The sequence below is a fragment of the Saccopteryx bilineata genome, chromosome X, assembly GCF_036850765.1.
Source record: "Saccopteryx bilineata isolate mSacBil1 chromosome X, mSacBil1_pri_phased_curated, whole genome shotgun sequence".
Taxonomy (NCBI): Eukaryota; Metazoa; Chordata; class Mammalia; order Chiroptera; family Emballonuridae; genus Saccopteryx; species Saccopteryx bilineata.
The window spans coordinates 122,848,091-122,861,570 of record NC_089502.1 but is presented as its reverse complement, the minus strand read 5'-3'; the positions used below and the strand labels follow the sequence as shown (position 1 = coordinate 122,861,570).

General features: G+C 36.6%; 1 protein-coding gene across 1 annotated transcript in view; it reads left to right on the top strand.

Moving 5' to 3' along the window:
- Positions 1-13,480, top strand: part of IL1RAPL1 (interleukin 1 receptor accessory protein like 1) — a 1,416,727-nt gene that overhangs the window by 1,058,581 nt on the left and 344,666 nt on the right. The window lies entirely within an intron of this gene.

The following is a 13,480-nucleotide window of genomic DNA, read 5'->3' as shown; positions in this document are numbered from 1 at the left end:
ACATTCTTGGTTTGCAAACACTTTAAAAAATAAGTATTTAATAATTAAAATTGTTCATGTTCATTGGATCATAAAACTGCTAATACTCTGATGTTAATGGATCTGAAATAGCATTTTTTTATATTATGCTGACAATGTTTTATGTGTTAGCTTTGTCGTCTTTGTGAACAAGAAAGTGCCTCATGGTCACTTCAATAAATATGAGCTTTACATGCAGAAATGAATCACATCATTTTCAGCCTTTCTCAAATCTTTGTAGTGATGCAATATTAAATGGATATACAAGACACTAACTATTTCATGTCATTTAATCCCATGCCACAACTATCCGGCTGCTACATGGTGTCCACTCTTAATAATGGCACCAGCAAAATATCTAAACTTTCCTGAATAACCTCAAACATTGATGATGGGATTGTATATTAGTATAATCATTTTGTAAATTGTTTGCTAGTATCTACTAAAGTTTAACATCTACAACCTATCCTTTCCCCTTTTCAGTATATATCTAATAGAATGTTCAAAACATGTACAAAAATTTCATAGCAACATTATTGTTAATGGCTAAAAATTGAAAATTACCTAATGGTCCATTGTCAGTAGAAGGAATGAATACTGTATTTTTCACTCCATAACATGCACCTGACCATAAGATGCACCTAAGGGTTTTAAGGAGCAAAATAAGAAAAAAAATATTCTGAACCAAATGGTGTGTTAAAGTATTTAATAAAATATACTACAATAATATTTCAACAATGTAAACTCAACAGCAGTATTAACAACATTAGCACTGTTATTAGCATATGAGAAGAGACTTTAATGTTCAAATACTCATCTAGTTGTCTGGGAACCCCAGGAACTCATCATCTTAGTGTCAGGATTTAAGAAGTTCAGTTTCTCACAATCACTAGTGTCACTTTCTTTGCTATTTCCGCATATGATACCATCTTCAGCGCCATCTAAGGCATGTAATATGGAAACTGGCCCCAGGAGATCACTCTGCAGATGCCAAGGTTCCACACATTGCCGTGGCGAGTATGATTATGCTGCTGCTGGCACACATTCGCAATATGTTTATTGGCATAGTGCGCTGCAGAAGCTAAAAAAAAATGAACATTTGCTCCATAAGAGGCATGGGCATTTCCCCTCCACATTTTGGGGGAAAAAGTACATCTTCTGTAGCAAAAAATATAATATATTATGTTATGGTCACCTAATGGAATCATTTACATCAATAAAAATAAATGAACTCTATTTATACTTCTGGGACATTGATATAATGTTCTAGTTCTTGATCTGGTTGCTGATTACGTGGTATATCCAGTTTGTAATGGTTCACCAAGATATATACTTACAATTTGTACACTTTTCTGTGGATATATTATACTTCAATAAGAACATTTTTAAAAAGTTTTCTGGTTAAATATGGTAAATTGAGCCCAAGTATTTATCTGTACTTGTATTAGTTTCTTAGAGCTACTGTAACAAGATACCACAAACTGGTTGGCCTGAAACAACAAAAATTTTGTCTCTCACATTGCAGAAAGCCAGAAGTCTGACATTAAGATGTCGGCAGGTTGTTTTCTTCTGAGAGCTCTAAGTGAGATTCTATTCTATGTGTCTCTCCCCACTTCCAGGGGCTGCTGGCAGTCTTTACCATTCTTTGTGTTGTAGACACATCACTCCAATCTCTGCTTCCTTCTCCACATGTTTTTTTCCCTGTACTTTTTCCCTATGCTTCTGACAAGGACATCGGCCTTTGGATTTAGAGATCGCCTGGATAATTGAGATTTTTATCTTAATTTTATCTGCAAAGACCATTTTTTAAAAATAAGGTCACATTTATAGGTTCTTGGTGAACAAAGCTTTTGGGGAAGATGCCGTTCAATCTGTTATAGCTTACTTCTCAAAACTCCACAGAAATCATAGTGACAAGAATATAAAAAATGTCACACAAACAAGAAAATATGAGAAGATTAAAGGAACACAAGAGACATTTTCTAGAATTTGGAAGATGGAAAGTAGGTGGCACTGATTTAGCAAAATATAGGAAATTAAAATTGGATGCCAATAAGAAGCAACTCCAAGCAGGCTCAAGATTTGGAGATACCAGGTACTTCTAGATGCAACAGTAATGGCTGGGAATGAAAATAGTAAGCTTGACTATAGTCCTATATAAGGAAGTTAAAGCTTCAGCCTTCACCACCCTGGGTATCCAACTGACTAATCACCCTATATCTAGGCAGGAAGAAAACTAACAGTAAATAAAAAAGAGAGAAGAAATAAGTGGCTCTGGGTTTGGAGACATGAGTAATTTCTGAGAGACGAGGTGAGGCACTGTACTAAAACAGTCTATATTTTGAATGATGCGGACTCCCTCCTAGCACCTCTCTATGCTCATCTACCAGGACACTGGCAATTGGGCTGCTTCCTTAGTCAAGAGATTAAAGAATTCTTCTCTGGGGAAAACTGCAAACCCAGAGTGAAGGCCTGCCTTTAGCAGGGTTGTCTCCACACTTGATCTTAGTTAAAAGGCTGAGAACTGAGGGCAAGGTTGCCTCAAAATGAAAGAACTATTATTTCTCCGACCATATACCATAAGATCTTATTTTCAGTCATTCCACTGTGCACCCAGAAGTTTTATTCAGTTTTTTAATACCTCACTTTTATGTAGTAGTGGTCAGCCAATAGTTACAAGATATTTGAGGAAAGGTTAACATGTAAAAAAGATTAAAAAAAAAACATACAGATAAAAAGAACTAAGAGGAAACAAAGACTGTTCAGGGATATAAAAACTTCAAAAAATTATACTGAATATCCTGAAATACATTAAAGAAGCAATTTATAGCATCCAGGATGCTATAAAAATAGACATTCAGGGAACTCATAAGAATTCCTGAGATTAAAATATTATAGTAAAAATACCCCAAAACATAGAACAGATAATCAGAGAAGATTTTTTTCAAAAGGTGATCCATGCAGGAGGTTTAATTGGAATTATAAAGAGCTGAAGAAAGTAGAGATGAATATAGAGAGGAGTAAATTATCAAATAAATAATGCAAGAAAGATTTTTTGTACTTGATGGCTTTAATGTTCTATATTGAAAAGACTCAGCAGATGACTAGCAAAAAGAATTCAAGAGAAGTCACATCAAGGCATACCAGCCAGAAATTTTAGTATATCAAAAGTTAAGATTCTAAAAGCTTTCCAAAAGGAGGGATGAGAAAAAGGTGATCTACATAATAGGAATCAGCATAACATTGCACCTCTCAAGAGTGGCATGTGAAACATAATTTAACTAAGTAATATTTTCAAAATTTTGAGAAAAATTTACTAATTGCTTTTACCTACAATTCTGTATTCAACCAAAAAATCAATTAATTAAATAAGCAAGAAGAGTTATGTAGAAATTTTCAGAATTATAAGGTATCAAAATATAAGACACTCTTTACAAGCAGGTGCTAGAGGGTATACTTCACCAAATTGAATAAGTAAACTAAGAAAAAATGTTGAAAAGCAAAATTCAGAATACATATTAATGAGAGAGGGAGAGACAGCACTAATTTCGTGAGAGAAATATATGGCTTATAAAGTAATAAAGAAAACAGAAAACAAAAACATAGAACATACTTTTCAGTGAAAAAGCCAATAAGACATTTAGATGATATACAAATAAATGGAACATTCCCAGAAAAACAAACCACTTAAGATCTCTTAACAGTTGCTATATGTTTCTGCCTTTTCTATTTCTTCAACTGATATGCCCTATCTCCATCCTCATTGTTGGTACATAGTCCTTAAAAGACCCAACTCAAGATGGAATCTCCCCCAAAATGTAGGAGAATAACTATATGTCCTTGGTTAAGGAAAGCTTTCTTAACATAAACACAAAATACAGACATATAAAAACTAAAATCTGACCATATTAAACTTTTAAGCTCTTATAAATCAAAAAATATCATAGATAATTTAAGAGATAAGTGACAGAATAGAAAATTGTATTTTTGATGGATATCATGATAAAGAATTGGTATGTAACATCTATAAATAACTCTAAGTCAATAAGATAAAATACAGTTAAATAAATTCACATAAAGTGGTCAAAGTTATAGCATATGATTCACAGATAAGAAAATTTAACTATCAGAGAATGATCAACTTCACTTTTATCAGTTAAATAAATTAAAACAAGTAATTACCATTTTACCCATCAGATTAACCAAAATATAATTAGAAATCTGTTTATAAAGTATGGGGAAAGATAGGAAAAAAGTTGTATTCAGAAGTTTCTAGTGGAATGGTGCAACCATGTTAGGTAACTATTTGCCAAGCACATAAAATTGAAAAACTGTGTGCCTTATTACAAGGATGAATCTATAAGTTATTGTGCAATTTGGGACACCTTGAACATGAAATGGGGTGCTATTAATATATATATGACAGAAAAAAAATAAAAACTGAGAATATCCAAGGCCAATCTGGTTATAAGGTCACTCTTTCTGTGACCCAGTTTCTGGATAGACCCTAGATAACCTGTCGTTCGTGTGTGCTATGTGTGCGTAAAGCTACTCTTTGATGCACAGCATATAACAGCAAGAGATTTGGAGCAATCTGTCAAAAGGAAACTTTGTAACTAAAATGTATAATACGGAATGTTAAACATCAAGGAAAAGAGATGAACTAGATTTCTCTATATAACAGTATCAACAGCTATGTAGAACATAAACCAGGTATAAATAAAAAATTCCAAAATGTTATACATAAAGCTAAACATAGATATAGATGTATATATTCATATTTATATAATGTTAATTGATATAAGTAAAATTATAAAATGGAATGAATAATATCCCCCTAAATTAGAATAATGATTGCCTCTGGAATTTAAAAAGAAAATAGTAATTCTGGTTTAAGGGGGATTAAACAATATTAATGATGTCTTAGTTCTGTAAAAGTAATTTGAAACGAGTATTACAGATATTAAATTTCATAGATCTGGATTAAGGAGAGGTACTTGTTAAAATATTATTTTTTGTTCTTCTAGTGATCTTTTTTTCCCCTCAAAACGAAATATTATACATCTTCTCTGAAGACCTCCATAATTTATTTAAGGCAAATATTATTCCTATATTTCTATTTATGGCTGTAACACACTAGAGCTTTTTTATAAGAGTTACACTACTCTGCTTCTTGCGTTCATTTCCTCCATTAAGTTGAAAAATTCCTAATTGAAAGAATGGTGTCTTGTCCCTTTTTGTATTTCCTCCACAACACCTGGCTAGCTATCTAATACACAAAAAAACACTCAGTGATACATTATTAAATGAAATACAGAAATATTCCATAGAAACATTTGCATCTTTTTAAGTGACTCTAGAAAATTTTTAATTTTTCAAATTTTTATGCTTTTATTTGCATAATGGACCTTTGTTTTGGGCCAACTACTACTGACATACTTTCAGAATGAATCTCTAATAGAAATGAAAACATAGTGCTTTACGTTTCTGTTTCTTAACATGTTGGGGATGCTCCAAACTAATTACCAAAACAAATCTGGGCTAGCATGGTGATTAAAAGGATCTGCTTCAATTTAATCTTATCTCATAGATATCTCTTCTTTGTCCTAATGCTGAGTTATAAGCTGCTGAATAATATCTAGCATTTTCTGAGTTGCTCCTTTTGTCACTTTCCCTCTGTTTGCCACTTCAATAATGTTCATTTCTGCTTGTCAACACCAAGTAACAGTTTTTGAACATCTACTGTATCCACAGAAGAGTTTCAGTTACCTGCTGCTCATTTAGAGTCTAGTTGTTAAGCAAAACTTGAATACAATATGGCACTTGCTTTGCTTTAAAAAGAAAAAAAAACTTTCATGGTTTTAGCTTTTCTACTCTCATAAATAAAACATATGCTTTTATTTTTTTCAAAGTTATCAGAGTTTGTTCAGTTGAACAATACCCAACTTACAAATGAATACTTTTGAAAATACATATGGTGGATATATAAGTACATATGTGAATTCATTTGGCTTCAGTAGAAATTTATTAAATGTGCCAAGTTATCTTTTGTCAAAAGTACTGTTAGTAAGTGAGGACATGAAGTGTGCTTGCTCATACATACATAAAGTGCTAAGTTTAGGTTTTAATGCTTGCTTTTAAAATGACTTTTTTACATGCTATATACTAACAGGATGCCTTTATTCTAGAAAGTGAAATATGTCTTTTTTTTTTTTTTTTTTGTATTTTTCTGAAGCTGGAAACCGGGAGAGACAGTCAGACAGACTCCCGCATGCGCCGGACTGGGATCCACCCGGCACGCCCACCAGGGGGCGACGCTCTGCCCACCAGGGGGCTATGCTCTGCCCCTCCGGGGCCTCGCTCTGTCGCAACCAGAGCCACTCCAGCGCCTGGGGCAGAGGCCAAAGAGCCATCCCCAGTGCCGGGGCCATCTTTGCTCCAATGGAGCCTTGGCTGCGGGAGGGGAAGAGAGAGACAGAGAGGAAGGAGGGGAGGTGGAGAAGCAAATGGGTGCTTCTCCTGTGTGCCCTGGCCGGGAATCGAACCCAGGTCGCCCGCACGCCAGGCCAACGCTCTACCGCTGAGCCAACCAGCCAGGGCAAAATATGTCTTTTAGAGAACACTTTTCATCATTTTTAAAATTTATTTTGCAATTGTTTCCAGTTTTCTCTGCTGTTTCAGATTTAGGACTGGCATTACCCCACTTCAATTGACCCCTCGATTATCCAACTTTCCTTTGAAACCATACTTTGCATGGAGTGTTTCTTAGCCAGTTGATTTCTCTGATTGGTGGGCCCTATCCACTGTATGATGTGCCTCACAATGAGAACTGACTATTTATCCTGGCACTTTCAAAGTGTTTTCAGGTATACTTTTACACATACACACAAAAGATGTGCTGATGATAGCACTGACTTTTCAGTGATTTTTTATCATCATTAGCATTAAAAAAATCCCTGAGTTGATATCTACAATCCCTTCTTATCTTTGATGCTTCCGTAGTTAAGGACAGGAACAGCCCTGGGGAACACTTGCTGACTTGGCAGCATGAAGCAAGACACATGTACCTCCCAATGAGCAGAAAAGCGAACTGATTTATTCATTTTACTCCTACCATATTACATAGACTCCCTGGTCAGTTACTTGCCCGTTTTGTCAATGCTGCTCCTAAAAATTCACCTGCATTAAATTCAAATACCTTATACCCAAAGTTTGAGAAATGCACCTGAAGTGACCAGGGTTTTAAGACAGGAGCTTTATTATGGCATTTTGCAAGCTCTTATGAGCACAGTGTTGAGCATTTCAGTATCAGAAGGGTTTTAGAAATCCTGTTTAGCACCTGGCATTGTTTGGGCCCTCTCTAGATCTTTAGTCCAGCTGCAAAGGAATGCAGCTGAAGAGACATCAGTGTGGCTACAGCTGGTGCTATGGAGGTTGGCATTGCACTATCAGGTAAAGCATGCATTATTTTTACTCATGTGGAAGACTGACTTGCTGTGTACTTCTAAGACTGTCAGAAAGATTGATTCCTGAAATATTTTGGAAAAAATGCTAAGTACCAGCTACTTTTGGGACTTACCCTGGGGCATTGCAGCTGCCTGGCATTGCTATGTGGCAGCTGAGCAGTAATCGCTGCTATTTCTCAGATTTGTTTGTGTCTTTGTCAGCATTTGAGAGGAGGGAGGTTCAAGCTCAGATTGGGACCCTGACTCCCCGGTGATCTCATCCAGCCCATGGCTTTACATACTTTCTGAGCTGCTAATGACTCCCAAATTTGTATTTCTGGCCCTGATGTCATCCTTGTATCCCAGACTCATATATTCAATTGCCTACTAAATAGCTCAATTTTATGTCTAAGAGGTATCTCAAACTTATATAAACAAAACTAAACTGATCTCTCCATCCGTATGGACCCTAAGTACTCCTCCCACCATCTTCCTTCTTTAGAATTGCTCCAGTCAGATCCTTGCAGTCATCCTCTACTCCTCATTTTCTTTGCCTCGTGTCTAACTTCCCAAGGACCCACCTTGAAAGTAGATTCAGTACATGAAAACTTCTCTGCCACTGCTACCGTAATCCAAGTTGACCACAAATCTCATCTGGACTTTTGTAAATGCCTCCTAACATGTCAGCCTGCTTCCCGACAGTGCATTTCCCCACAGCAGCCAAAGTGAATCCTGAAACACGAATTATATCTTGTTATTCTCTGCTCAAAGAATCACCAATGACTTTCATTCTCAAGGTCCAAATCATCATGCAAAGCCATAAGTGGTCTGGCTTTCTGATATTTTCCTAACTTCATATGTTTCTACTGTTTTCTTGGGTCACTTCCTCCATTCATTCACATGTACATACAATGACCTTTTCACTGTACCTCAAATATTCCAGGCACGGTCCCACCTAAACATTTTGGAACTAGGTTTTCTCTTTGCCTAAAATTCTCTTCTTCTAGGTATTTTGTGTGGCTTGTTTCTATACTTCCTCTTAGGTTTCCACTCAGATGTCTCCTATCAGTAAGATCTCTCCTCACCAACCATTATAAAATATAGCACTGTTACAATGGTATCTTACCTTGCTGTAGTTTCCTAATGTCCTCTGTGTCTTTTCCCTGGCACACAGGCTTTGCTTTGTTCACTGCCAATTCTCTAGCACTGAGAACAGTGCTTGGTGCACGGAGATCTTTAATGAGCATTTGTGGAAAGCACACCCACCTTCCTCTTCTTTCTAACTCTATCCCCACCAGCTATAAAATGGTACTTAGAATACTGGGTTATTATTTTATTGTCATAAGAATAGCTCTACAAGTCCATTAAAACCCAAGACTCATGGAGCTTGTTTCTCTATCTCTGACTTGACCAGTCTATGAACTACATGTTTCTGTAAGCTGAGGCTGTGTAACACAGTTCTTACTATGTCTTGGATGACCTAGACAGGTGTCCCCAAACTACGACCTGCAGGCCATATGCGGCCCCGTGAGGCCATTTATCCGGCCCCATCACACTTCCGGAAGGGGCACCTCTTTCATTGGTGGTCAGTGAGAGGAGCACTGTATGTGGAGGCCCTCCAACTGTCTGAGGGACAGTGAACTGGCCCCCTGTGTAAAAAGTTTGGGGACCCCTGACCTAGAACTTAGTGACATAGTCATAATGCCTGGATAACAAAGATTTTTTTGCAATGTCTAAAATCATTATAAAGAAAAAAATATTTCCTGGCCCTGCCTGATTGGCTCAGTGGTAGAGTATCAGCCCGACATGTGGATATCCCAGGTTTGATTCCCAGTCAGAGCACACAAGAGAAGTATAGAAGTGACCATCTGCTTCTACCTCCTTCCCCTTTCTCTCCCCCCCCACTACTACAGCAATGGCTCAGTTGGTGCCAGCAGGTTGGTCTGGAGTGCTGAGGATGGCTCTGTGGAGCCTCCACCTCAAGTGTTAGAAATAGCTTTGTTGCTAAACAACAGCATAAGATGGACAAAAAAAGCATTGCCCATAGGTAGCTTGCCAGCTAGATCTCGGTTGGGGCATATATCAGAGTCAATCTCTGTGTCTCCCCTCCTCTCACTTAAAAAAGAAAAGATAAAAAGACAAAAGGAAAAGAAAGAAAGGAAAAGATATTTCCTGTATCATGGAAAGAAACTTCAAACACATCAGTGTTAACCATTTCTTAGACTTGCCTTTTGCTTCCATCTACTTTGCAAATAACTGCAGTTTCCAAAAATCATCTTCTCCGTCCACAATGAACTGCATGCCTTTCCTGTTCCTCCTGTATTCTTGTTTAAAAGAGAGAGAAGTAAAATCTAGTATTTTCTTTTTTGTCTTAAAAACCTGACCTAAGATTGCCAACATTCTGTTTTATGATTTTGTTTGATTTCAGAAGTGAGATAGTTTTGTTCTACACTGCCAGTGAGTTTGCTAGTTCTTTGGGGAGCAGGAACCATGAAATTCAATACCAGTGTTTGCTAGAACATTCAGCAAAAGCGTTGCCTGTGGTACATAATCAATGCTATCTGTTCACTTGAGTTTTAGCCTTTTTAAAAAAATATTTGACATTACAAGTACCTGTTCTTTCAATTAGAAGTACAAACCTGATTAGTAATTGATTTTGAAGAGGACAAACCACCACACTTCCCTGATATATTGGACTGGATATCAACTAACACACAGCTTTCAAACTGATACACAGTGGCACAAGGTTGTACCCCAAATAAATTTCAAGGATGCTAAAAAAATGACTTCTCCACATTCTCAGGGACTGCTACAGCCCCCAGAAAAAATCACTTTTGACCCAAGTTTATTTACTCCACAGTGCCCTACAAACATAATTTTTAATATGTACCCTGGTATGAAAAAGGTTGAGAGTAACTCTAGTCCAGCATTGCCTAATAGAACTTTTTGTAGTAACAAAAATGTTCCAGATCTTCTGGTCTGATAGGTAAGCACAGACATATGTGGTTACTGACCTCTTGAAATGTGACTACTGCAACTGAGCTACTGGTTACCATAATGGATAGTGTATCCGAGTTTAAATTCTAAACTAGATAATCGATTATTATATAATAGATTTGCCAAAGATGACAAATAAGCACAATTTAGAAATTTACCAAGCTCAACAAATATTAATTTTAAATGTTAACAACCCATAGTGGGAACAGCAGGCACAAATTAAATTAATAGAGCACTAACTTGAAAATCTAGGCATAAAAAAAGACCTAATATATTTTTTACTAATATTTTTTTAAATTTATTGTGTTTACATGGATTCAAGTGTCCCACTGAATATAACTACCTCACCCCTATGTCTCTTTTTATACCCCCTTGCCCCCTCCCCTGAACACTCTCCCCTCTTCCCTCTAGAATTTGCTATCCTGTTATTTATACTTCTGTGTTATGTATATATAGTTTCACTAATCCCTTTACATTCTCTGATCCCATCTCCTCATCCCCCTTCCCTCTGACTGCTGTCCCTCTGCTCCCTGTGACCCCGCTTCTGCCTCTATTCTGTTCCTCAGTTTACTTTGTTCATTAGATTCCATATATAAGTCAAAATGGCGCTCATTAACAAAACAACACACAATAAGTGCTGGCGAGGGTGTGGAGAAAAGAAAACCCTTCTGCACTGCTGGTGGGAATGCAGACTTGTGCAGCCACTGTAGAGGAGACCTAATCTTTTAATGTGGCAAAAGTAGTTGGATATTTCAGGCTGACTCTAGCTATGTTCCCTTTCTCTCTTGCTGCCTTCTTTTTGTTTGATGATGCGGCAAAGTACAATGCCATTGCCTGAAAATGACTTCAAAATCATACCTGAAGGCCTTACCTTATTGAGTTTAGGTGAATTGTGACATCTACATTGTTCTTCTAATGGATTCTGGAGCAATCTAATTATTCTCTGTAGGTCTTACAGACATGTGGGGTTTGCCAGTCACCTCTCTGTCTTAAATGACCTGACAATCATTGATGAGGCCAGTGCTCTGTGTTTAGCAGTTATTTTATGCTAAATGAATCAGTATGAAAATAGCTGCTATTGCTCACAGCCATTGTTTTTGAAGCATTGTTTTGTGTAAGTTAAAAAATTCTAGAGTATGTAGATTTGTGAATCAAAATTAACTACCTATTTCCAATACACAAGGAGGAAAAATAGATTGGACAACCTATTGTTCATTTATAAATTAATCCTAGGAGATGTTTAAGTATCTGGCCTTCACCTCATGATTCCTATATTTGTTCAGTCTTCCATTAAAATGTTTTTGGAGATACCTGTTTTCCCACATTTCTCAAAATGACTGATCCAATGTATCCCACTATCTCATTAACCTTTTGGTTTATATGCACAATCTAGTCCAGCTCTGTTTCTTTGGTCATGCTGCTACTCCTTCTTTTTGGAATGACCAATGCCTCTTTTCTTTTTAGTTCCATTTTAACCTTGCTTCTAGAGGCATTCAAGTCCCTAATACAAATATCAATGCACAATAGAATATATGAAGTGCATTTGCTATACTACACATCATAACAGTTATCCTTCCTTATAAGGTAACTCATTAAATGTAACAACAAACCTTTAAAAGATTGCTTCTTTTTAAAAAATATATTTTATATGTACTTTACAGATAAGGAAACTCCAGTTTCAAACATGTGAAACAATTTTCTTAAAACAATTTTGTAATAAAGCAGGTCTAAAGTTTGAACCTTAGACTTCCTCACTCAAAAACCTTTGATTTTTCCATTGGAGATACAGAAGATAAAGAATTCTGTCTATTAAAGGAATTTAATAAAGGGGTTTATTAACCATCTACTCTCTTAGAACACATGATATGATTTTATGACTTTCTTGCTTGACTTTCGGATTTCCAAATCTTGTGTTGTTATCATACTTTCTACCTCATGGTACATTCCCATACTAATAGAAAACCAATCATTTTCCAAGTGTATGGGAGAGACCATGGTGAACAGGAAAAGTCTTAGTCCTTTCTGAGTAACCTGGTTCAGGTGCAATTATCTACTGCACATATTACATATCACTCATTCATGAATCTCTCTTTGGTCAATAACCTATCTCTTTCATCCCTTAACTTAGACTGTGAAATTGCCCATAGCCAGGACTACATAACTCATCTTGTTATTAAACAGTCTTTGTTTTGTCATTGAATTATTGTTCATGTCTCTTCAACCAGAGTGCACATTACTTATGGGTTCTTGTTTTGTACTTATTTGGCCTTGCCCTATGTTACCAGCCCAAAATGCTTAACTACTAATTGGCAGTTCTTACATATTTTTGATTGAGAGATTGATTACCTTCATCTTTACATCACAAGTGGACAAAAAAAAAGAAAATATGAAAAATTAAGTTTTTTTCCCAGAAATCAGTAATTTGCTGAATATACTAACTCATGGGCATAAATCAGTTGAAGAGGATGATGTATTTCTCATATAACTGTACAAATACCTAGTACTTCATGTTTTTCAAAGGGTGTTAATAATTGTTTTCTGGATGCATACAGTTTATTTTGAGTAAATTTTCTACACAACTGAAGCTTAATTCACTAGCCATCCAAAGTACATTCTTAGTGAACAGGTTTTAATGCAAATCTTTAGAGAAAAAAGAAGTATACAATTACTACCTAGTAAAATAAAATGAATAAAATACAATTAAATCTTTCCTCAAGCCCTGGCTGGTTTGCTCAATGGTAGAATTTCAGCCCGGCATGTGGATGTTCCGAGTTCAATTCTTGGTCAGGGCACACAGGAGAAGTGCCCATCTGCTTCTCCACCCCACCCCCTCTCACTTCTCTCTCTCTCTCTCTCTCTCTCTCTCTCTCTCTCCTCCTCCTCCTCCTCCTCCTCCTCCTCCTCCTCCTCCCTTCCTGTAGCCATGCTCAATTAAAGTTAGCTGGCCCCAGGCACTGAGGATGGCTCCATGGCACCCACTTCAGGTACTAAAAAATGGCTCCAGTTGCAATGAAACATGG